Below are 26,936 nucleotides of genomic sequence, written 5' to 3'. Positions count from 1 at the left end.
AGTATATCAATCTTGTTTACGCTGTCAAAGAGCCACCTTTTGGTTTTGTTGATTCTTTGTGTGGATTTTTGGGTCTCAATTTTGTTCAGTTCTGTTCTGCCTTCCTGTCTTTCTCCCTTCTTTACTTTTCCTCCCTCCCCCTCTCTTTCTCTCTCTTTTTCTTTCTTTCTTCCCTCCCCTTCCCTCCCTTCTCTCTTTTTCTTTCTTCCATCCTTTCTCTCTTTTTCTCTTTTTTTCTTTCTTTCTTTTTCTTTCTTTTCTTTCTTTTTCTTTCTCTTTCTTTTTCCTTCTTTCTTTCTTCTTTCTTTCTTTCCTCTTTCTTTTTTCTTTCAACAGGGTCTTGCTCTGTTATCCAGGCTGGAGGGGAGTAGCATGATCATACCTCACTGCAGCCTTGAACTCCTGGGCTCAAGCAATCCTCCCACCTCAGCCTTGCAAGTAGCTGGGACTACAGGCACACACATCATGCCTGGCTAATATTTATTTTTGTTTTTACTTTGGTAGAGACGGGGTTTTGCAGTGTTGCCCTGTGGAGTCTTACCACCTTGCCCAGGCTGGTCTCAAACTCCTGGACTTAATCATTTTTCCACTTTAGCCTCCCAAACTGCTGGGATTACAGGCATGAGCCAACATGCCCAGTCCTAGTTATTTCTTTTCTTGTGCTAGCTTTAGAGTTGTTTTTTCTTGTCTTTCTAGCTCCTCTAAGTGTGATGCTAGATTCTTAATTTGAGACCTCTCTATCTTTTGAGTTAGGCATTTAGGGCTATTAACTGTCTTGTTGACACTACTTTTGTTTCATCCCAGAGATTTTGGTATGTTGCATCTCTGTTTTCATTTATTTCAAAAAATTTTTTTATTCTTGCCTTAAATTCATTGTTTAGAAGCCAATCCAGTACAAATTGTTTAATTTCCATGTAATCGTGTGGTTTTGAAAGATCATCTTGGTATTGATTTCTGTTTTTATTCCAGTGTGGTCCAAGAATATGATCAGTATTATTTTGAATTTTTTTGAATTTATTAAGACTTGGTTTATAATTGAGCATGTGGTTGTTCTTGGAGTGTGTTCATACGCAGGTGAGAAGACTATATTCTGCTGTCAGTGGGTGGAGTATTCTACAGATGTCTATTAGGTACAATTGGTCAAGTGTTGAATTTAAGTCCAGAATTTCTGTGTTAGTTTTCTGCCTCAGTGATCTGTCTAACACTATCAATGAGGTTTATGGTAGTGGAGGTGATAATTCTTATAAAATAGATGATAAAGGTGATAAAGAGGTTGCTCAAAAAACTCTGAGAAGTCAAATTCTCAGCATAAGAATGAAGAGACCTGAGATAAGCTGAGAAAAATTATAATAGTTTTGATGAATCCTTAGAGTGTATTGTTCTGATTCATGATCTTCCAGCATTAGTGCCCATCAGCCTGGTGGCCCTCAGCAAGTCTGCTACTTCCTGTTAAAGCAGCAGTGGTGTGATTACTACTAACAGTATTACTAGTTTTTATTATGATGACAATGCTAGAACCCATCAGCTGCTGTGTTAAGGGCTTTATATACATCATCATTTCAAATTCTGACAACTTTCTTGTGACTATCATCACTCCTGTTTAATAGAACACAATGATGAAGCCCAAAGAGGTTAAACAGTGGGCCCACATTTTCCAGTACAGACCAATAGAGCTGAGTTGAAGTCTTGGGGGGTGGTTGATCAAGAAAGGAAGCCACCGTATCCTACATGACACTGGCCTTGTATGGAAGTACCCAACAGTGATGTGAAGGCCTTTCTCCTCTCCCAGTCTCCTTCCAGACTTACGCTTTCATCACTTAAAACTCTATTTTTTTACATTGCCAAATTCTCTTCATTCTGACAGAGGAAGCATATTTAGCTATGATCAATCTGTTCTCATTAAATCTTTAGTGATGCTGAGGAAAGCAAAAAACCACTTGAAGCAGAAATCAGGGACCTGGGCATCTAAACAGGCTTTATTTCTTACTAGCTTTGTCATCTGAGGCCACATGGTTTCCCCTTCTCACATTTCGGTTTCCTCATCAGGAAGCAGGAATAAATGTTTTCTTTGCAGTGTAGTTGTGAAGTACCATTGATTCAATGGATCTAAAATTCTTTGTAAAAAGTAAATTCTCATAAAAAGACAAAATATTCTTTGTTCTTGGGTTAAAAGATTATTTTTAGTTTGTTATAACCAAGTCAATACTAGTACACATCATTATTATCCTCATACATGAAAATAAGAAAAAAATCCACAGTCTCTTCATGCAGAAATAGCAGTTAACACTTTAGTGTAGATCCTCCCAGAACTTTTATTAAAATGAAAAATACTCAGCCAGGTGCAGTGGCTCAGGCCTGTAATCCCAGCACTTTGGGAGGCTGAGGCGGGTGGATCACGAGGTCAGGAGATCGAGACCTTCCTGGCTAACACAGTGAAACCCCGTCTCCACTAAAAATACAAAAAAATTAGCTGGGCGTGGTGGTGGTCACCTGTAGTCCCAGGTACTCGGGAGGCTGAGGCCGGAGAATGGAGTGAACCTAGGAGGTGGAGCTTGCAGTGAGCCGAGATCATGCCACTGCACAACAGCCTGGGTGACAGGGCGAAACTCCGTCTCAAAAAAAAAGAAAAAAGAAAAAAGAAAAAGAAAAATACCTTGCTAGTGTAATTATAATTTTGTAAAAACCAGTTGTTTTTGATGCTGTGCTGTTCTATGCTGACAAGATGGAGAAAGGAAAGAGATTGAGGGCAGTAGTTTGACCAGGTAGGAGAAGGGGCTAAAGAGGAACATTTACTCAGAAGCCACCAGACTAGTAGCTAGTTGGGTAATCAGTTAAAGCAGTTAGTCAGTTAGAGCAAAGAAACACTAAAAATGGAAAACATTTCTAACATTTTACTAAAGTAAAACATATAAATAATCTTTCATTTGACAGTATTTTAAAGGGACAAGGCCTCTTTTAAGACATGTGACATCTAATAGGAGTCGTGTGTAGTCGTTTAAAAAGTCAGTGGTTTTCAGTCCTAACAGCTTTAAAGTAGAGCCAGAACTGAAGGACAGTTGGGGAACAATCTGAGTTCAGAATTATTCTAGATTTAACAAAATTTTCCAATTATTTTACACTTGCCTCACCTGCATGAAACTCTAAGATTGTTTTGTATTTGCTTTGTTTTCTAAGAAACTTGTCTTTACTGTTTATGGAAAGCATTCAGTTTGGATTTTGGACAACAGCAATTCTTTCCCTCACTCATATTTCATTGCTTTACATAATTACAAAAACAAGTGCAACTGGCAAAACCAGCTTGTGGACAAACATATCTGCCTCTTGGTAAACCTAAACTGTGGAAGCAGAACTGCCCCAGGGACCTTAAAACCTGACTCCCGAAGAAGCAGTCACTTTGCTTTAGGCAGTGCGTGTAACGGAGAGGAAGGCAAGCATGGGAAAAGCCAGTTTTGAGGATTTCTCATACATTGCAAAAACAACTGTGTCCATCAGGACCCTTTTGCTGCAAGTAACAGAAACCCTCACAAAATCTGGGTTTTAAAAAAAAGGAGATTTATTCAGAGATAAAGCAGTCTTCGTGATTAGTCAGGCATGGTGCCTCATGCCTTTGTAATCCCAGTGCTTTGGGAGGAAGAGAAAGGTGCATCACTTGAGGCCAAGAGTTCTAGACCAACCTTGGCAACATAGCAAGACCCTGTCTCTACAAAAAAAATTTAAAAAGTAGCCGGGTGTGGTGGCATGAACCTATAGTCCTAGCTACTTGAGAAGCTGAGGAGGAAAGATCATTTGAGCCCAGAAGTGGGAGGGTGCAGTGAGCTATAATCTCACCACTGCTCTCCATCCTATGTGACAGAGCAAGACCCTGTCTCTTTAAAAAAAAAAAGAAAAAAGAAAAGAAAGAAAAAGAAAAGAAAAAAAGAAAGGCTAGTTGAATCAGCAGCTTAGCAATGTTACTGGACCCCAGATTATTTCCATTGCTCCACTCTTCATCCGCAGCATCAGCTTCCTCTTATGACTGGGGCCAACAGCTGGACATCTTGTTTCCTTTTCCTCACTGGTAGGAGAGAGAACAGGTGTCCATCTGGAATTAAGTTCTTCCCTTCTGTCTGACCAGTTCAAGTTGGGTCTCATACCTGCCCCTGGACAAATTAATCATCATCATCAAAGGAATGGCATCTGGTGATTGGTTTACAATATCAGCATCCACTTCTGGAGCTGGGGATGAGTTCGGTTTCCCATTCCTGTGAATCTCATGATTTGTGTGAACACCTGAACAAAACCAGATCCTGTGAAGGAAGAAGTGGTGAGGAAAGCATGCTCGGAGAGATGGCTACTTCACATTACTGCCTTTTGCCAGGTCTGTTTCCTCAGATGCCAGGATTGTACATTCCCAAGCCATCTTGGTCAACACGGTATCATCCACCTACTCTGCAAAGGGAGAAACTAGTCTTCCTTTAATTCGGGGTCACAAATATTGATGGGTTCTCCCAGGGCCTGGAGCCCCGCCCACACATCCCGGGGTTATTCCCTGGCCCATCCTTCAAGGAAGCATTTTATAGCTGCTCTCCCTTCAAAGCTCCAACACCTGCTCCCCCTCTCTCATAGTCTAGCTGATGTCTTCCTCTCAAACTTCACAAAGAAGCTTCAAGCTGCAGGCTAGACCTTCCCTTCAACTGTACCCTGCAGCTGTCTCTGCCCACATGCTCTTTCCTAGGCCTCAGTGGGGGACTTAGCTGCTCTCTCAGGCCAACCTTACCATCCGCTAGCTCCTGGACCCCAGCCCCTCTCACCTTCTCAGGACCTTTTCAGGCTGACTCTGCATCCAATCCCTCTCTCTCTAACTCCAAAGGTGCCAGAATCTTGCATCTTAAAAACCAAGTGAACCAAAGCCAAAAAAAACTCTTCCCTGACCTTCTCCCTCCTGTTACAATCTTGTTTTTCCATACAACAGATCTTTAAAGTGCTGTTTAGAGGCACTGTCTCCACTTTCTCAGTTCTCATTCTCTCAATTCACTGTCATTGAGCTTTTGAACCCATCACTCCCCAAAATGGTTCTAATCAATGTGATTAATGACTTCTTTTGCCAAATCTGGTCACTTGTTGCTTATCTGACCCTATCCTTTAGCACTTTCTTCAACCTCTCACTTTCTCCTCCAGCTTCTATAGCACACCCTCTCCTAGGTGGATTTCCTTCCCCAGTCACTTGCTGTTCCTCCATCTCCTCTCTTTGAGGACGGCCAAGATTGATTTGGGACCTTATTCTTTTCCCCTTCCCTCCCCTCCACTTCTCTTTCTTTTCCTCTCCCCATCCTCTTTCAATATTCACGTGGCCCAGCTTATCTGTTCAACTCCCTGTTTAAAGTCATTCCTTGCTGATGATTGGCAGGTTTACAGTTCCAATCCTGATCTGTCCACTAAGCTTCAGGCTTGTAGAGGCAGCTGGTTGCCTCTATGCTCTGCTTAAACGTCTAATAGCATCTCCACCTCACATGCCCCAAACAGAACTTTGGGTTCCTTCCACCTCTGTCCCTCAAACTCACTTCTCCTCTAGTCTCTCTATGAACTTAGGAAATGACACCACCATCTACTACACTGTGGCTCCAGTCTCACACAGGAATCAGTCTCGATTCCTCTTGTCCCGTGCTACTCCCTTCATATACTCCATCAGTGAGTCCTGTCATCTTCCCCAAGACAGCCTCAATTCATCCTCTTTTCTTTATCTCTAGCTCTAAGCCGCAATCATCTCACGGAACTACTGTGAGAACCTGGTACAATTTCTATTCTGCACAGAGACCAGAGTAATCCACAAATATTAAGTCAGATCATCTCACTCCCTTTTGTAAAAACCCTTTTGTGGCTTCCTGTTGTGGGTAGAACAAAATCAAGACAGCTTATCATGGCCTAAGAGGACTTACCAGAGCTGGTCATGACCCCTTCTGACCTCATTTGGTGAAACTGGGCCCTGGGCACACTGACCCTCTGCCTGTGAAAACGCAGACTCATGCCCACCCACTGTCTTTCAAGTTTCTCTGCTCCTGATTTTTACAAGATTTTATCTTTCTCATTATTAAGGTCTCAGCCTAAAGGTCACCTCCTCAGAGGTCTTCCCTGACCACCCAGTCTAAATTAGCTCCTTGCCCCCATCACTCCCTACTCTTAATTTTGTTCTACTTTTGTTCTAGAACTTAACACTATTTTGATTATCTTCCCATCCATTTCTAGTCTGTAACCACCAGGGAGGAAGAATACTTTATCTTGTTTACTATTGTTAAATGAAATTTATGGGAGACTATTGTTTTGGACTGGGCTCCTGAACTAGGCCCAGCAGACCAGAATGGAGTCATTCATGTCAAATGCCACATAATCAAACTGAACTCTGAAATAGGCCAGCTTTCTAATAAAAAAAAATAGAGAGCGAATGAGATTCACAGCAACTAATCAAAAGGGGAGCAGCTTACCTTGAGATGGTATGACCAGGAAGTCCCTTCTGCTTTAACACTATCAGGGTACTAACCTTGAAACAAACCATCTGCTCTTGGTTCTCTGTTTCTGTTTTCTTCAGCCCTTTTCTGCCTATAAAGCCAGCCTCCTGTGCTCAGCTCACTGGAAAACCCATTTTATTTTATAGGATGAGATGTTGCCTGATTCTAGAATCATTAATAAAAGCCAATTAGATCTTTATACTAAATTTCTTGTAATTTTGTTTTTTGACACTATGGTGGTCTCAGCACCTAGAACAATAATAGAAGCAAATAGCAATAATAATTTAATGAATAATTCTGTTTGCCTGACTTACATCCCACTTTCAGAAAGGAATAACCTCCTGGGAGTAGTCAGCAGAGGTCCCAGGACAAGTAGCCATGGGAGTTGCCTAATCTTCTTTCACTCACCACTCAAATCACTTAGCAAATATTAATTGTCAGGTTGTGGGCTAAATACTGGAGGAACCCAGATGAAGAAATCACAGTTTTTGTCATTTCAAGAACTCACAGACTGGTGGGTGGTGGCAGACTAAGAGGGTAGAAAGTTACAGTGTTGCCGTTTGATAAATACAATAGGAAAGGGAAGCACAGGCTCCTATTGCAGCTCACAGAAGGAGCACCTAACTCACATGAGGTCAAGGAAAGCTTCCTGGAAGAAGTGATACTTCAAGCAAGTCTTAAGGGCAAGTAGAAGCAGTGGGTGAAGAAGGGGTGGGAAGTGGGAAGGAACGCTCTAGGGAAGGGAGAAACAGAGGCACAGAGGATGGGCAGCTGCAGGGGAAGTGGAAGGTGACCAGGAGGTGGCATGGAAACAATGTGGACAGCTCAGTAGAGACCATATCATGAACAGCCTTGTTACAACAACAAAAATAAGAACAGTGTCTAACGTTTACTGAGGACTTACCATGTAACACGCACTGAGTTAAGCATATCACCTGTGTTTTCTCAGTTAATCCCTGCTACAACCCCAAGTAGGCTTTATTACCATGCACATTTTATTGAAGGGGAATGTGAAGATGTTACTGGAAAGGGATCTCGGTCCAGAACCCAAGAGAGAGTTGTTGGATCTCATGCAAGAAAGAATTCCAGGCGTGTCCATAGAGCAAAGTGAAAGCAAGTTTATTAGGAAAGTAAAGGAATAAAAGAATGGCTACTCCATAGGCAGAGCAACCCTGAGGGATGCTGGTTGCCCATTTTTATGGTTATTTCTTGATTATACGCTAAACAAAGGGTGGATTATTCATGAGTTTTCTGGGAAAGAAGTAGGCAGTTCTAGGAACAGAGGGTTGCACCCGTTTTTAGATGCTATAGGGTAACTTCCTGACATTGCCATGGCATTTGTAAACTGTCATGGCGCTGGTGGGAGTGTAACGGTGTGGATGACTACAGGTCATTCTCATTGTCATCTTGGTTTGGGTGGGTTTTGTCTGGCTTCTTTACTGCAACCTGTTTTATCAGCAAGGTCTTTATGACCTTGTGTATCTTGTGCCGACCTCCTACTTCTTCCTGTGGCTTAGAATGCCTTAACCTCCTGGTAATGCAGCCCAGTAGGTCTCAGCCGTATTTTACCCATCCCCTATTCAAGATGGAGTCCTCTGGTTCAAACGCCTCTGGCAGAGCCACTTTACTGAGGACACATAGTAAGGGGTAGAGTCAGCAGTGAAGCATATTACAAGTGCTTTGAAACTCAAGCCCTGAGTCTCTTGTGTGATTTCTTAATTTCACTCTCTGATCCTTAGTTTCCTCGTTGGTAGAATGGGACTGGCCATAGTGCCCCTGCTACATGGAGTCTGTGGGATTCAATGAGAAGATTCCTGGCCAGGCGTGGCTCATGCCTACAATCCCAGCACTTTGGGAGGCCAAGGTGGGTGGATCACTTGAGGTCAGGAGTTTGAGACCAGCCTGGCCAACACGGTGAAATGCTGTCTCTACTAAAATACAAAAATTAGCTGGGCGTGGTGGTGCACGCCTGTAATCCCAACTACTCGGGAGGCTGAGGTAACAGAATCACTTGAACCCAGGAGGCTGAGGTTGCAGTGAGCTGAGATTATGCCACTGCACTCCAGCCTGGGCAACAGAGCAAGACTCTGCCAGAAAAAAAAAAAGAGAGAGAAAAGATGCGTGTAAAAGGGCTGAGTACTGAATCCAACTCAGTCACTACTCAGTAAATGTCAGCTACTACTACTATTATTACTGAATTTCTTTTTGGAATGTTGATAGAGAACCATTACCACTTAAACCTGGGGAATTTTTCCTTGCTGTGGAAACAGGACTTGACTTTCTAAAGATTGTGCTCCCCTCTCACAATGATTGGTGACTTCGTTTACTCATTTATAACATGTTCTGAACATCCACAACTTTGGTCCGTTTTTTTTGTATATGCAAATTTTTTGAGATATAGATTGAATGGTAGAAATGGAGAATTAATATTTGCATGAAAGGATTAATAGTTTAAAATCTTGTTTTTAACCATAAAGCAATACATTCATAAGCTGTAAAACTTACAAATGGGTATGAAATGTAAACGCCTACCTCCTTACTTACAAATCCATATTTAATGTAATTATAGGTGAAGATAATCATAGCTATTATTCCTTTTTTCTCAGAAATTTGTATGTATATACATACATGTATATAAATATATGTATAAACGTGATTCTAGGAATTTTCACTTATAATGATATTGTATTCTACCTTTTTTCCTACTTAAAACAGTTTAGTTTGGATACTTTTCACATCAAGACATAGAAATGCATTGGTTCTTTGGAACAGCTATGTAATATCCCATTTTACAGAGCCACTATAGTTTATTTAATCCTCTCTTGATGGGCATTTACTTTTTTTTTTTTTTTTTTACTGTTACAAATAATAGTATCATGCTACTCCTATACAGTATATATTTGCCTCCTTGTGAAAGTGTTTCCTTGGGAAAAATTCCTGAAAGGAGAATTGCTGAGTTTAAGAGAATGTGCTTGTTAAATTTTAATAGTTATTGCCAAATTGCTTTCCAAAAAGTTGTAGCAATTTACATTCCATTAATAATACATGAGCGGTCCTGTTTCCCACACTCTTGAGTAAGATCAACATTTTACAGTAGTCCTCCTTTATCCATGGGATTATACCATGCTACACAATTTAAAATGTATAAGTTGTTTGTTTCTGGAATTTTCCATTTAATATTTTGTTTTCTAAAGTTTTAGTTACCCCTGGTCACCTGCAGTCTGAAAATACGAAATGGAAAATTCCAGACTGTGGCTGACCAGAGGTAACTGAAACCTCAGAAAGTAAAACCATAGAATGGGGTTGGGTCGGGTTGGTGCAAGCTCCAGTATTTTTGCGAAATACACAAAGTGAAAAACAGTATCTTGTTTTAACTTACATTTCCTTGATTTTTTTAGATAGCTAAAAATGTTATGTGTTTATTGGCTGTTTGCTTTGTTTTTGTTGCAAACTTATTTTTCTATTGAATTGTTCAGTTTTCTGTTGCTGATTTTTTAATTGCTTTGTATATAAAAGAAATTAACCCTCTTCCTGTTATATAAATTGCAGACATTTTTTTTCTATCCTGTGGTTTATCTCTTGACTTTGTTTATGGTATTCTAGTCTTGAAAAAGTTTTAACTTTTATATAAGTAAATTTATCAATCTTATCTTTTATGTCTGTCACTTTTCCCCAGTTGAAAATCATGAGAAAAAGACCAATGATTTTTCCAGTATTGTTATGGTTTCATATTTCACATTCAAGTTATTGATCCACATAGAATTTATTTGGGCATAAGATACTTCTGCACTTTTTCCCCCAATGGCATGTTCATCACAACATTTCTGAATTATTCATATTCTCCCATTAATTTTAAAATACCACCTTATTTATATTTTATTTTATTTTATTTTTTTGAGACAAAGTCTCACTGTATCACCCAGGCTGGAGTGCAGCAGCACAATCATGGCTTACTGCAGACTTGACTTCCAGGGCTCAAGTAATCCTGCCACCTTAGCCTCCCAAGCAGCTGTGACTATGGGCATGGACCAGCACACCCAGCTAATTTTTATATTTTTTGTAGAGACAGGGTTTTGCAATGTCGCTCAGGCTGGTCTCGAACTCCTGAGCTCAAGTGATATACCCACCTCAGCCTCCCAAAGTGCTGGGATTACAGGCCTGAGCCACTGCACGTGGCCTTATATTAATACTTTAAGTTCTTAAAGGTACTTGGGTCTGTTTCTGGGGTCTTTATTCTCCATTAACAGCTTTCTTATTTCTTATAATTTCTCTACCTATAAAATATCTTAATATTGGATAAAACTAGTTCTTCATTATTTCATTTACAGTTGTAATGGCTATTCTCACTCCTCTATTATTCTACAAGAGCTTTATAACATTTTGTCAGTCTCCAAAAAAGTCCTATTGGTATTTTGATTGGAATTACAATTGTTTCAGGGAAAAGAAACTATATTGTTTCATTCACTCCTATCTTTTGGGTTCCTGTATTAATCAGGATAGGATGGACTGTTGCAAGAATAATTAAATTTTCAAATCCCAGGGTATTATTTCAACAACATTTTGTTTCTCACTCATGTAAATTGCTGTGCAATTGGGCCACTCTCCAGGGCAGGGGTCCTCACTTTAGGGGCCCCACTGTCCAGGCTGTTTTGATCTTACAGCTCTGCTCTCTCAACATGCTGAGGACAATGGAAGAGATAACTTCCAGTCCTGTCTAGTTAGGTGGAGCGGTAAAACCAATCCTGGTCAATGGACTTTGAGTAGCAGTAATATGTCTCACTTCAGGATCAAAGCTTAGAAAAGCAGGTGTGAATTCTCCCTGTGATCTTTTCCTTTGCTGGTCAATTTCGAAGGCCATGACTTGAGATGACAGAACCAATGACAGAAACCTTTTCAATAACTGAGCCACTTCATCACACAGGGCAGTTGCCCAGGGAACTCACCTGACTCACATCAGACCCACACCTTTATTGTATTAAGGCCACTGAGATTCCAGGGGAAAGTTGCTACTGCAATGTGAAAAAACTTATCCTGACTGGAAAAAAAAAAATGCTGGGGCCAGTAGTGGTAAGCTGTTGAAAAAAAATTAAAATACTGGCTTAGCAGTCAGCTGATGACAGAGAGGAAACTGATATCAGATGCTGGGAAGAAGGTAACACATTTGGTAAAGATTTTGCTTGTGATTACCTTCCAAGACCATTCACCTGTTGAACTTATAGTTCAGAGGAAAGTTAGTGCTGCTATTATATATGTGGTTGCTCCTGGTTGTGTTTGGCAAAGTACTGGGAGGGAAGAGAGAGAGAGAGAGAAAGAGAGAGAGAGAAGCAACTCCGGAAAGAAATGACCAGTTTATAATGAATGATAAAAGGGAATAAAGATAATCCAAAAATTTAGAGTCTTATAAATTTGAAACAGCCAACTGCTTTTAGATCCAGAATCTGAAGAGTTTAAAGGCTTTGAGTAAAAAGTGCTAGGAAAAAAGAAAAAATTAAAAAAAAAATGTATACGTATACACACACACACACATACACATAGATACATACATACATACTTGTGTGTGTATCAGTTGATTAAATGCCTCAGGGCAAAGGTTAGATTAACTATTACAACTTGTTAAAACTTTAGAGGGTTAAAATTACTTAAATCAAGGTACTGGCCACGGAGGTGTGGGGGAAAGGCAGAGGGAGGATGTTTTGAGGACAAGAAAGCACAAGAATGAAGCAGAAATAAAAGAAGTCCCTCAAAGAGAATTCTAAATATGGTTATTTGCTCATGGAAATGTCTGGAAGCAGATAGATGGGGCCTCCTGGTTTTTGAGGGAGTCGTTCAGTAGTACAAAGAAACTGTAAGCCTGGTCTAAAAAGCCTGAGGCACCACCCTAATTCAGGGCAGGACGTGGAAAGCTGTGTAGCTCAATACTTCAAGTGTGACCAAGGCAGGTAATGAAACAGAAAGAACTTCCTAGAGGGTGGAGCCAATGAGCTCTGAGAACTGCCCCACACCCTGGGAGAATGGGCCCTGGAAGTCAAGTTTGTACCTGTGGCCGTGTCCCCCAGCAGAGTTGTTTGAACCCACATTGGGCAGTTGTCCTAAGTTTGACTAATCAGATTCTCTCAGAACTTTGTAACTGAGACTGAGATGTTCCTGTTTCTTTGAGAAGTTTGCTTGTTCTGAGGTAATAAGAACTGAGGACTTTATGGGAGTGGCCATCTTTTACCTGTCAAGTGTGCCGAGAATGCTGTAGAGAAAACTGGTCTTTTCTGTAGAGAAGAGAAAAGAATGCTTCTTGTGGAGAAGACATGAGAAACCATATTTATGGGGGCAAGGCGCGGGAGATGGGGCAGGGAAGAGGGAGAGAGACACAGAGATTTGAAACATGATTCTGTCTGTTCCTGAGAGCTTTCTAGTCTCCTGGCTCCCCCAGGGTCAAGCTCCTGTAAGGACCAGCTGTACTCCTACGAGTTCCAGGAGGCACCCATGTATCATTACAGTCCATCTCCTTTTCTTGTTTAAGTTTGTTTGGGTTGGTTTCTCTTGCTTAAAATCGAAAGACCCTTGACTGAGGAAGTGCCTGTATCTTATCACTGCAAAACATCTCCAGGAAGGAACCTCCCCTTCCTTCCTGCTGTGTACGTTGTGGTCACAGCACGACAGTGAGATTTCTCAGTAATCCCTGATTTCAAAGTAATTACAGGGGAAAAGGAGTAGCTGAAAAATTGGCTCATGCTTCCATCTCCATCTAGACTGCCCAGTGTTAAGGATGACCTCTTTAATAACAACACTGAGAACAGCGACAATAATATGAAAAGAAAACATAATGATTCCTATTGTCCTTAATTTCATAATCAGGCTAAGGAAGAGGAGGAACATCTACTCTTTATTTCCTTTATCAATTCACTCTCCTGCTCTCTGGAAAGGTTGTTTTCTACCTTCTCCTTCTCCTACTTGCAGCGTCCCTTCTCTTTTCCTCACTCTCAGCTGATGAACTTATTTTTTATTCCACTTAGGAAAAAAGAATAACTAGGAGATAATTTTCTTATCCTTCCAGCACCAAATCTACCAAACTACCAGCAAGGTACCCATTTACTTGGCCCTCCCTCCTGTTCCTATCAGTGCTTAAAGTTCTATCAAAGCCCAATAGAACTTCCTGAGATGATAGAAATATTCTGTACCTGTGTCTCCTCAATGCAAAGCCAAGAGCCACACATGACTATTGAGTGATTGGAACATGGCCAGTGAAATTGAGGAACTGAATTTTACATTTCATTTAATTTCAATTAATTTAAATGCATATAGCCATATGTGGCTAGTGGCTGCTGTGTAGGACAGCTGAGGTATACAGAAGTATTTTGAGGAGTTTTGCTATAAAGGAACAGAAAATGGGGTGGATAGTAACAGAGGGGTGGGGGTCAAAGCAACAGCACTTTAAAAAAAAAGTTAAATAACATTTTAGCATGCTGGTAGGAAGGATTCATAGAACAGACAAAAAGATTATGCAGGAGAGAAAGAAGGGTCAATTGCATGTCTCAAAAGAAAGCATACACATAGCCAATAAGTGCATGAAAAATGCTCAACATCACTGATCATTAGAGAAATGAAATCAAAACCACAATGACATACCATTTCACACCAGTCAGAATGGCTACTATTAAAAAATCAAAAAATAACAGATGCTGGTGCGATTGCAGAGAAAAGGTAATGCCTATATACTGCTGGTGGGAATGTAAATTAGTTCAGCCACTGTAGAAAACAGTTTGGAGGTTTCTCAAAGAATTCAGAACTACCATTCGATCTAGTCCCATTGCTAGGTATATATCCAAAAGGAATATAAATTTTTCTACCGGAAAGACATATACACCCATATGTTCACTGCAGCACTATTTACAATAGCAAAGACATGGAATCAACCTAGGTGCCCATCAATGATGGACTGTATAAAGAAAATGTTGTACATATACACCATGGAATACTATGCAGCCATAAAAAAGAATGAGATCATGTCTTTTGCAGCAACAGGGATGCAGCTGGAGGTCATTATCCTAAGCAAATTAATGCAGGAACAGAAAACCAAATACCACACATTCTTACTTATAAGTGGGAGCAAAACATTACGTACACATGGACACAAAGAAAAGAACAATAGACACTGGGACCTAACTGAGGGGGGAGGATGGGAAGAGGGCGAAGGTAAAAAACCAACCTGTCATGTACTGTGCTAACTACCTGGGTGACAAAATCTTTTGTACACCAAATCCCAGTGACATGCAATTTAGCTGTGTAACAAACCTACACATGTATCACAGAGCCTAAAATAAAAATTGAGAAAGTAAAATAAATAAATAAATTAAAACGCTTAGAAACAAACAAAAAATAAAAATAGAAGAAGAAGAAAGAAGGCTCAATTATAAAAGGAAAGTTGATTCTAGATAGGAGCAGGCCATTGTATATAGATGCACTGTCTAATATAACAGCCATTAGCCATATGTGGCTATTTAAATGTAAATTGATTTAAATTTAATAAACTTCTAAATTTAATTCCCCAGTCACACTAGTCACATTTCAAGGGGCTATCATATTGGATGTAATTTCCATCATTGAAGAAAGTTCTTTTGGACGGTGTTGCTGTATACTTTCTGTCTTCATTTTATATCATCATTCCATGTTTTGAAAAAAGTTTTAAACTTTTAAATCAAATTTATATAGGTGCATAGATTAGAGAGCCAAAAGGTGCTGCAATTGACAACTTTTTGTTCCTTCTCCCTATTTTTCGCTTCCCAAGTAATTGTGATCAAGTCTTTTTTTTTTTTTTTTTTTTTAGACGAAGTCTGGCTCTGTCACCCAGGCTGGAGTGCAGTGGCGCGATCTCAGCTCACGGCAAGCTCTGCCTCCCGGGTTCACGCTGTTCTCCTGCCTCAGCCTCCCAAGTAGCTTGGGACTACAGGCGCCGGCCACCACACCCGGCTAATTTTTTTTTTTTTTTTTTTTGTATTTTTAGTAGAGACGGGGTTTCACCGTGTTTGCCAAGATGGTCTTCATCTCCTGACCTCGTGATCCGCCCGCCTCGGCCTCCCAAAGTGCCGGGATTACAGGCGTGAGCCACTGCGCCCAGCATCAAGTCTTTAAAAAAATTATGGCTATAATTCTAAATAATTTTCTTGTATTGCTTCTTCTCGATTGTTTTCCAAGTTTGGACATGATCCTGACTTCTTTAAGGAATGCATGGATTCAGCACTCCCCACACCCCTTCCTAGTCACATCTGCACACACATGTACACTTCCAGTTCCCCATCTCCCCATAGAGTCAAAGTATTTTTATGGTTAGATCAGTATTCAGTGCTTTCATTATTATGAAAAAGTGACTACTTGCAACCAAGCCATGTGATAAATCATGGTTACTTTTTATTTAAGATCTTTTGATGTTCCCTAAAGTTAATACTCTTTTTTAAAAATTTGCTTAGCTATGTAAGCATTTATCAGCAATTTGACCCCAGTCTTCTTCAGAAGTATGTATGTTCTTTCCATGTGTTCAAATATATCAATTTCATCTTTTTGGAGCCATGTTTTCTGGAGACTTGCTTCAATCTGCTCAGGTTGCTCTCTCAGGCTGCTGCACGGTTGGCACCCTGGGATCCCTGTCACTTACATCCTGCAATTCCCGTCCCTTCTTTCTTGAGTGGGAGCCACTGTTGGTGGGACACGTCATCCTCTTTCTTGACATACTCCTTCATCGTGCTACTGCTCCAGCAGTAACTATAAAAAGCAAATGTTTGAGGACTAGCAATGTCTGAAAACGCCTTTAGCCTGTCTTCACACTTAGGACTTTGTGTATATAAATTCTAAGGCAGAAATAATTTTCTCTCAAATTATAAAAGCATTGTTTTACATTAGCTTCCAGTTTCCACTGTTGTTAAAAAATCCAAATCTATTCTTACTCTTGATCCTTTGTATATGACCTATTCTTTCATCTCTTTTGGCTTGATATTATGACATTTTATAATGGGACGACTTATTATGGGTCTATTTTCATTCATTATGCTGGGCTTTTGGTAGCCTTTTTTGTTTTGTTTTTGAGACGGAGTCTGCTTCTGTCTCCCAGGCTGCAATGCAATGGCGCGATCTCAGCTCACTGCAACCTCTGTCTCCTGGGTTCAAGTGATTCTCCTGACTCAGCCTTGCAAGTAGCTGGGATTACAAGCACCCGCCACCACACCCAGCTAACTTTTTGTATTTTTAATAGAGACAGAGTTTCACCATGTTGGCCAGACTGGTCTCGAACTCCTGACCTCAGGCTATCCACCTGCCTCGGCCTCCCGAAGTGCTGGGATTATAGGCATGAGCTGTTGCATCCGGCCGGTGGGCCTTTTTGATCTAGAAATTCCTGTCATTCCACTTTGGGAAATTTCCTTGAATTGTTCCTTTGACTGTTTCTTCATGTATGTTCTTTTGTTGCTGTTCCCTCTTTCTGTAATTCCTATCATTGAGATGTTAGACCTCTTGGACTGATATCTAATTTTCTCTTTTACTTTTCTCTGCTGTTTTCCTTCTCTTAATTTTTTGCTCTACTTTCCTCAATTTACCTTCCAGTCTTTGTATTGAGATTTTTGTTTCAGCTTTTATATTTTTAACTTCCAAAAGCTTCCTTTCATTGCATTAATGTCCCTCCTGGACATTGGGTATCAAATTGCTGATACCCTGATCTGGGTATCAAATTGCTTTTTAAACAGTTCTCAGGCCCACCTACACCCCTCTCTTTTGGTTGAAACTATATTACAGATTCCTGAGCCTTTGGCGTTCTATGGTACCAAATTGCTCCTTGCTTTCCTCAGAGCTGACTAGGAATTCAGCTTTCATAGATCTCAGTCATTTGTACTTCTCTAGATGCTTTCCAGTTTCCAAACTGTACATGTTAGAGTGGGGCAGAGGTGTGAGTAAGTCATTACAAATTCCATTTACTGTCATTTAGTCAGGTTTCAGGAGAAGCAGAAGTAAAATCACATGTTAGATCAGCCATCTGTGACCAGAAGCTTCCCCATTCTCACTAGAATGAGCTTCTAATCAAGCTTTCATCCCCTCTCTCAAATCTTCTTTTGCGACTGTGACATATGACCTTCCATTGCCCATTCTCTGGTTAATTCTGTCCTTATCTCACTTGACTTCTTACCAGCATTTGACGTAGTTGATCACTTGCTTCCGGTACCCCACACCATCCTCACTGTTTTCTCCATTTGATTCACTCTCTCTCTCTTCTATTTTTAGAATGTGCTTTTTAAAATTGAGTCGAAATTTACATATTGTGAAATGCATAAATTTTAAGTATGCAGTTCAATCACTTTTGATAAATGCATACACCCATATCCCGCTCCCCTAACAAGACAGCATTTCTATTCTTTTTCTCTTCTATTGGGGATCCTCCTCTTCCTTTTCCTGACTTTTAAATGCTGGAGTTCCCAAGGTCTCAGTCTTCGGGTCTCTTGGGCTTCTTCTGTTTTCTATCTATACTGACTCTCAATATCCAGTCCATTGGCTTTAAATACCATCCAGACTTGTGCTGTCCAACACGGTAGCCACTAGCCACGTGGCTATTAAGTCTGAATCAAGATGTGGTACACATGTAAAATTCATACTGAAGTTCAAAGACTTATAAAAAAAGAATGTAAAACAACACAGTAATATTTTCATATTGACTATATAATAAAATGAGATTTTGGATGTATTAAATTGAATAAAACATTATTAAAATTAATGTTACCTATTTTTTCTACTTTTTAACATATAGCTATTAGAAAACATATGTAGCTTGCCTCACATGTGTACTGGTTAGCACTAGTTTAGATATTGATAACTTACAAATTTCTGTCTCCAGCCCCAAACTCTCCTGAACACCGGCCTTCATATCCAAATGCCTACTTGATGCAGACAGAAAAAAGACCAAAATCATGTACTTTGCAGGAACATGGACACAGCTGGAGGCCATTATCCTAAGCAAATTAACACAGGAACAGAAAATCAAATACCGCATGTTCTCACTTATAAGTGGGAGCTAAACATTGGGTATTCATGGACATAAAGATAGCAATGGTAGACAGTGGGGACTACTAGAGGGAGGAAGGAAGAAGGGGAGCAAGGGTTGAATAACTATTGGGTACTGTGAACAATACCTGGGTGATGGGATCATTTGTACCCCAAACCTCAGCATCACATAATATACCCATGTAACAAACCCACACATGTATCCCTGAATCTAAAATAAAAGATGAAATTATAAAAAAAAGTTATATGGAAGTGTGAAATATTGATTACAACTATTTTGAAGCACAAAATATATTGATTATTGTCATGGTTAATACTGAGTGTCAACTTGATTGGATTGAAGGATGCAAAGCACTGATCCTGCATGTGTCTGTGAGGTGTTGCCAAAGGAGATTAACACTTGAGTCAGTGGGCTGGGAAAGGCAGATCCACCCTTAATCTAGGTGGGCACCATCTAATCAGCTGCCAGCATGGCTATAATATAAAGCAGGCAAAAAAAAAAAAAAAAAAAGAAACGTGAAAAGACTAGACTGGCCTATCCTCCCAGCCTACATCTTTCTGTCATGCTGGACTCTTCCTGCCCTCGAACATTGGACTCCAGGTTCTTCAGCTTTGGGACTTGGACTGGCTTTCCTTGCTCCTCAGCCTGCAGACGGCCTATTGTGGGACCCTGTGATTGTGTGAGTTAATACTTACTAAACTCCCATATATATATATGGGAGTTTATCTATCTATCTATCTATCTATCTATCTATCTATCTATCTATATATATATATATGGGAGTTGATATATATATCTATATATATATATATATGGGAGTTTATATATATATATATATATATGGGAGTTTATATATATATATGGGAGTTTATATATATATATGAGTTTAGTAAGTACTATATGGGAGTTTAGTAAGTATTAACTCACAAAATGTATATATATTGTACATATATATACATATATATATAATGTAAGTATTAATTCACACATATATATCCCATTAGTTCTGTCCCTCTAGAGAACCCTGACTAATACAATTATAAAAACCAACAAATGCCTACTTGACATACCCACTTGGTTATATAATAGATACCTCAAACTTAACAGCTCTCAAATGGAATTTCATATTTCCCCCTGCCCCAGACTTACTCACCTCAGTAAAAGTCACCACCGTTTTACTCAATTGTTTGGGCCCAAAACTTTGGAATCTTATTGACCACTCCCTTTCTCTCCCTCTCCATGCCCAATCCATCAACGAATACATGTAGAATTAGCAACTTTTCACCTTTGCCCCTACCAGGCCCAAGTAATGGATTGCTTTCTCCAGGACAATGACCATAGCTTCCTGTATGTGTCCCGGCTTCTCCACTTACCTTGTCCTGTCTATTTCTCTGCATAGCAGCCAAATGGATCCTTTTACAAACATTATACAGGTTAAGTCATTCCTGTACTTAAAAATCCCCGCAGCAACTTTTAATCACCATAAAATCCACAATCCTTACCAATGTACAAGGCGCTTCTTGATGTGTCCTCTGTCCACCTCTCCAAATAATTTTCTACCTTTTTTACCTTGTTCAGTGCACGTCACCTATGCTGATCTGTTCATCGTTGCAGTTTCTTTTTTCTTTTCTTTTTTTGAGATGGAGTCTCACTCTGTTGCACAGGCTGGAGTGCAGTGGCACACTCATGACTCTCTGCAGCCTTGACCTCCTGGGCTCAAGTGATCCTTCCACCTCAGCCTCCCAAGTAGCTGAAACTACATTCACAGACTACCATGCCCACCTAATTTTTGTATTTTTTATAGAGACAGGGTTTCGCTGTGTTGTCCAGGCTGGTCTCAAACTCCTGAGCTCAAGTGATCTGCCAGCCTTGGCATCTCAAAGTGCTAGGATTACAGGTGTGTGCCACTGTGCCTGGCCATAAGCTACACATTGTTATACTGAGAAGATCCTCTTGAAAACATATGAGTTACAGTTGGCCCTCTGTATATGACGATTCTGCATCTGCAAATCCAACCAACCATAGATCAAAAATGTCTGAAAAAAATTAAAATGACAATACAACAATAAAAATAATATAAATAAAAAACCAACACAGTGCAACAACTATTTACATAGCATTTACATTATGTTAGGCATTTTAAGTAATCTAGATGTGATTTAAAGTATATAGGGGGATATGCATAGGTTGTATGCAAACACTACACCATCTTATATCAGGGATTTGAGTATCTGCAGATTTTGGTAGCCACAGTGGGTCCTGGAACCAATCCCCCGTGAATACCAAGGGACAACTTTATATGTAAAAATTAACGCTGTTGGGTGGATACATTTTACCAGGATATATCTTGGCCATTACTGTCAAACCCACTATTCACAAAACCTCTGCTACTTTATTGCTTTAATCCATCTTTGGTGAGGAAAAAAATGTGTGTACCAAGTTGCTGGTAGACGGCACCAGTCTGCATAAGATAATAGCCAAAACCAGAACCCCAAGTCAACATGCGTGGCTTGTAGAATATCTGAAGTTAATAATGTTTATGTAACCCAAAAAGAGCTAGTGGATTTTAGGACCAATGATAAGGATATTAAAGATCAAAGAGAATGAAATGTCAAAGAGAATGAAATGAAACCAGGTTTCTTAGTATCTGAAGAGATTTCTATTACAATCTCTCTATCCATAATTTGAAGTCTATTATCTTCTCCTTAAAATTGGACATTTGAAATAAATAAAACTGTACAAAAATTAGGGCAAATTACAATAGCCTGATAATTACAACCCCAAACTATATATTACTTTTTAATTTTTTTAACAGATTGGCAGCCAGAAAAGAATATTTTCTTTGTATTTATTTTTTAAACAACAAGTAACTTTGAACTTACTTCACTTCCTTCCTTCCTTCCTTCCTTCCTCCCTCCGTCCCTCCCTTCCTTCCTTCCTTCCTTCCTTCCTTTCTTCCTTCTTCCCTTCCTTCCCTCTTTCTTTCTTTTCCTTTCCTTTCCCTTCTTTCTTCAAATAGCATCTGGACTGGATCTAAACTAAACTCATAGCACATTTATTTTGAGTGTCTGCTTTGAGGATCAGTGAGACTCAAGTGGAGTCTTCCCCATATGTAGACATGTTACTACTTTGAGTTACTCTCAGAGTAGTTAACTGTTTCTACCACAGTTATAAAGTTAATACTCTGAGAGTAACTGTCAATCAACCTAAGTAGTACAATCTGTCAGCAGGCTAGCAGGCTAAGAGCGGTCTGTCAGTTACTTTTTACTAACTTTGTAGTTCTTCATCCATAGTCATCTTTACGATTTCACTGGAAATAATAAAAATACATTCATTCATCCACTCAATAAGAAAACATTCACTGAGCACCTACTTTGTATTAGGTGCCATGAAGGCCTTAGAGATGTGGGATTTGGTGGTTGTTTGTGTCAACTTGACTGGATCTGGATGCCAGGTATTTAGCTAAACATTACTTTGGGGTGTGTCTGTGAGGGTGTTTCCAGATGAGATTAGAATTTGAATTCATGGGTTCAATAAAGCAGATTGTCCTCTATGGTTGTTAGATGTTTCAAAGAATCATATTTCTGACTGGTATTGAATCAGATGAGCACAGATGTCCCTTTTCTACTGATATTCTATTTGTCTCTGAGTCAAAGGATAATTACAGAATCCTACATTTTGCTTTGGTTGTGTAGACCCAGACTTTGGATAACAGATGGGAAAACAGACTTTGAAACTAAAAGCCCAAGAATTATTGCGCCTGTTTTTATCAGGTGGTTTTGTATAATCCTCAGATTGTAAAAAAATACCCTAAGAAAGTTGTTTGTAGAATAAAATTTATCACAGTGAGTATTGTCACAGTGAAATATTTTAATAACAAATATATTGCCAAACAAGTGATGAGCCACTATTATGAACACAGTCTTAGCCTGGCTTCTGCTCTATAACAGAATACCTGAGACTAGGTAATTTATTAAAAAACAAAAACAAAAATTTGTTTCTTATACATGTTGAGCATCCCAAATCTAAAAATCCAAAATCCAAAATGCTCCAAAATCTGAAACTTTTGAGCGCTGACAAGAAATACTCATTGGAGCATTTCAAATTTCAGATTTGAGATGCTCCACCGGTCAGTATAATGCAAACACTAGCAAGATTCTAGAATGGGTGACTGAGTGATTATTTATGAGTATTTACATAGGTAGGAGACAGCCATTAGTAGCCCTCTGGGGCCTACTAATTTATTGTGTTCCATACCACTGGAAACCTGATTATTGCAAGCGTCAGATCTTAGCAGCTGAGAAAAGAGCCAATGTGGGATATCTTGAGAATAAATGTCTGAGAAACCTGTCCCAAATCAGAATGGATATTTTAGGCTGGCTTATAGCCCCCTTTTCCTTTAAAGTTCATGCATATGCTTCACTTCCGTGATGGAAAAGGCTATAAATCTGGAAGGATCACAGAGATCTCATTTAATTTGCTGAAGACACTTAGGACTCAGAATGGTGCAGATTGCTGTGTCTGAGGTTGCATAGCTGATGGGTTGTGCAACTGGGACTGCAATTCAGATCTTTCAGCCTGCCATCAGATCAGGGCTTTTCTAAGCATCACTGCCCCAAAGGATGGAATGAATGCCTTCCATGGCTGTGGATCATCTGGGCAGGAGTAATTATTGCCTCTCTTCTCAGGATAGAGGATTGACAGACAATCATCCAAACACTCATTCTCTGGCCACTGTGTGACCAACGGCAAGGATCTGTGAAGCACTGAAAGGCTGGGGAAAGAGGATAAGGGAGTTAGGGCTCTAAGTAGCGTCGACAACACCAGAGCTGTGCCAGAACCTTCTGGTGTCCTTTATCTTCATATTCTCTTTCCAGTTCAAGCTACAAACTGTGTTTTGAAACTGTTGTTTCAGTAAAGGCACGGTATCCTAAATTTGTTAAAGTTTGCCTGAATAAATTGAAGCATGACTACTTTTAAGCATCTAGTTCACCTCTAAGAAAATCCAACTAAATCAAAAAGAAATCTGAAAAGAAAAATGACTAAGCCTACTTCACTGGCATTCACTAAATCACCACTTGTAAAGTGTCTGGCTCTCACTATGCATTTTACATGCATTGTTTAAAATCCTGACCACAATCTTATGACATAGAGATTACTTTTATTTTAAGGATAAGGAAATTGAGGCTCAGAGGGTTATCATACACTAGCAGGAAGAGGAACCTCTGAGAGTTGAACTCTCATATTCCTCCCACTCTGATACATACTCTCTATTCACCCAACAAATATGTGTTAATTTTTTTTTTGGAAGCACCATAGAAATTATACCTCAAGTACTAGGAAAGACATTTGTTAAAGAAATAGAAACGTAGAGTCTAAGATCTGCCTGGTCAACATGGTGAAACCCCATCTCTTCTAAAAATACAAAAATCAGCCTGGCATGGTGGTGCACGCAATCCCACCTACTCAGGAGGCTGAGGCAGGATAATCGCTTGAACCTGGGAGGCAGAGATTACAGTGAGCTGAGGTCGTGCCATTGCACACCAGCCTGGGCCTTGGCCACAGAGCTAGACTCTGCCTCAAAAAAAAGAAAAGAAAAGAAACTTATTTTTAAAGGCAGGCCAATGCCATGTTCTATAAAATAAAATAGGTTTATAGATGCTTAAAGTGAACTACTACTTCTGAAAAAACAATGTGGTTTCCAGAGAAAGGTTATTTAGCCATTGATGAGGTTCTGGGACTTTATTAACCTTAATAAATGTAAGTTTGACTTTTAAAATTAAGCAAGAATAATACAAAACTGAGGACAACTCCTGGCCCAGAGTAGAGTGTTGCCCATGGCTGGTGGATACATCATTGTAATGACACTGAGCATTCAGAAGGGCTAGTGAACATTTCAGTCTGAGGTTAATGGGAAATCAACTGTAAGGCTAATTTGTTACTGTACTAGGACACTATATTACTGAATATAAATTATCTCTTTGGGTAGATATTTCTAAGAAAGAGATTACATTTCTTCTTGCCACATTTCTCTGCAAAGTGTTCCAAGTAACTGTCTACAGTAGAGGTTGGCAACCCTTCTGTAGCGTAAATGTAGCCTGAGACAATATGTGAAAGAGAGTGGCTGTGTTCCAATAAAACTTTATTTAGAAAATGACAGAGGTGGGGAAAGGGGGCTGTAGTTTGCCCATCCCCGAACTACAGTGTTAGTAAGCATTGGGTAATAAATGTCACTTCTACTTAAATGTCCAAGAGACCTGCAAAGCAAAGAATCCAAGTGCGTATATTATTTTTTTAAAATCTCACTATGGATATTAGAGCATTCAAAGCCAACATAGAAAGTTACATTTCTTTAATGTGACTATTACCATCCTTGTTTTAAATGATTTGGATGAAACCTTTGGTGTTAACTTACCAGTTTTATTTTTTAGTAGCTCTGCATAAACGTAAAGAATTGCCTTGAACAGTTTGGGCTGCTATAATAGAATACCACAGGCTGTGTGGCTTCAACAACAAACATGTATTTCTCGCAGTTCTGGAAGCTGGTGAATTGCCCTCTTCTTGGTTTGTAGAAGACTGTCTTTTCATATATTCTTACATAGTCCAGAGAGATCATCTCTCTTACTTATCTTCTTATAAGGGCAGTAATCCCACTCATGAGGGCTCCCCTCTTATGACCTAATCACCTCCCAATGTGCCACCTCCTAATATCATCACAGAGGGAGCTATACTTTCGACATACGAACTTGCAGGGACACATTCAGCCTATAACAAGAATCTAAATGCCAGTGGTTGAAAGAGGCTAGGGTGAACTTCCAGGTGTCTGCAATCATACAACTGATAGCAATGCTATGTCAGTATTTGGTTAATAGGTGATAAGTATCTTTCCAACTTATATATTGTGCCATCTCTGAGACTTTATCGTTTTGCAGATTAGTGGCAGGCTAATTTCATTTGAATGACTTATTGGAATTTTCTATGGCCAAAGTATATGGTAACTCTTCTAAAATATTTCTTATGACCAAGCAATATTTCATTAAGGTTCCTGTTTTTTTGTTTGTTTGTTTGTTTTGGGGCGTGTGTGTGTGTGTGACCACTGAATGGAATTATTTTTTAGTTAGACCATAGTAATATATTCAATAATGTTTGGTGAAGTTAATAAATTGAGTCAATTACAACTTCTTTCCCTAGAGATTCTTTTCAGGGTTATGTTTCTTATTAAAAATGATGACCAGGGCTGGGCGTGGTGGCTCACACCTGTAATCCCAGCAGTTTGGGAGGCCAAGGTAGGTGGATCACCTGAGGTCAGGAGTTTGAGACCAGCCTGGCTAACAGGGTGAACCCTCGTCTCTACTAAAAATACAAAAATTAGCTGGGCATGGTGGTGGGCTCCTGTAATCCCAGCTACTCGGGAGGCTGAGGCAGGAGAATCACTTGAACCCGGAGGCGGAGGTTGTGGTGAGCCGAGATCACACCATTGCACTCCAGCCTGGGTGATAGAGTGAAACTCTGTCTCAAAAAAAAAAAAAAAAATGATGACCAAACCTGGTGTCTCATGCCTGTAATCCTAGCACTTTAGGAGGCCAAGATGAGAGGATCAGTTAGGACCAGGAGTTTGAGACCTGCCTGGGCAACATGGTGAAACCCTGTCTCTACAAAAAATACAAAATTTAGCTAGGTGTGGTAGCAAACAACTGTAGTCCCAGCTACTTGGGAGGCTGAGGTATGAGAATCGCTTGAACCTGGGAGATGGAGGCTGCAGCGAGCCATGATCACACAACTGTACTCCAGCCTGGGCAATAGAGTGAGACCCTGTCTCAAAAAAAAAAAGGAAAATTAGCTGGACTGGAGGATCACTTGGTCCCAGGAGTTCAAGGTTACAGTGAGCTATGAGCACACCACTGCACTCTAGTCTGGCTGACAGAGGGAGAACCTGTCTCCAATAACTAATAATAATAATAATTTTAAAATATAAAATGACACATAGTTTATGTATTTTTCTTAAGTTATGATGGAGAACCTTCATAATAATATGAAAAATCCAATATATTATTCCTTAGGGTCTTAGTTATTAATCTCATTATGATGTCATAACAGATGTTGGCACTCAGCTCTAGGTAGAGAGAAGAGGTGGCATTGACAATTTAAAAATGATTTTGAAATCAGTCATTTTCTAATTCTATTTAGTAGTAACAGTAGCACTGTAGTAATTGCTGCAGTAGTAGCAGTTAACATTTACTGAGTTCTAACACATAAAAAACTGTACTAAACACTACACATATATATCATTTAATCCCCAAAATAGCTAATGTTGGAGGGATAATTTTACAGATGAGGAAATGAAATGGCAAGAGGTTACAAAATGTACCCAAAGTTAGAGGACTCAAACCCAGATCAGTCTGATAGCAAAGTCACTGCTTTTA

General features: G+C 39.7%; 1 long non-coding RNA gene across 1 annotated transcript; it reads right to left on the bottom strand.

Annotated features, from left to right (window-relative positions):
- Positions 1–2,106: 2,106 nt before the first annotated feature.
- Positions 2,107–20,130, bottom strand: LOC129049404 (uncharacterized). The gene is made up of 4 exons (XR_008512453.1): positions 20,016–20,130; positions 6,515–6,647; positions 4,134–4,286; positions 2,107–4,054 (listed from the first exon to the last, which is right to left on the bottom strand). It is a non-coding gene; the product is annotated as an uncharacterized LOC129049404 (long non-coding RNA).
- Between the last annotated feature and the right edge of the window lie 6,806 nt (positions 20,131–26,936).

This window comes from Pongo abelii, chromosome 10 (assembly GCF_028885655.2).
Source record: "Pongo abelii isolate AG06213 chromosome 10, NHGRI_mPonAbe1-v2.0_pri, whole genome shotgun sequence".
Taxonomy (NCBI): domain Eukaryota; kingdom Metazoa; phylum Chordata; class Mammalia; order Primates; family Hominidae; genus Pongo; species Pongo abelii.
This window is presented reverse-complemented; position numbering and strand designations above follow the sequence as displayed.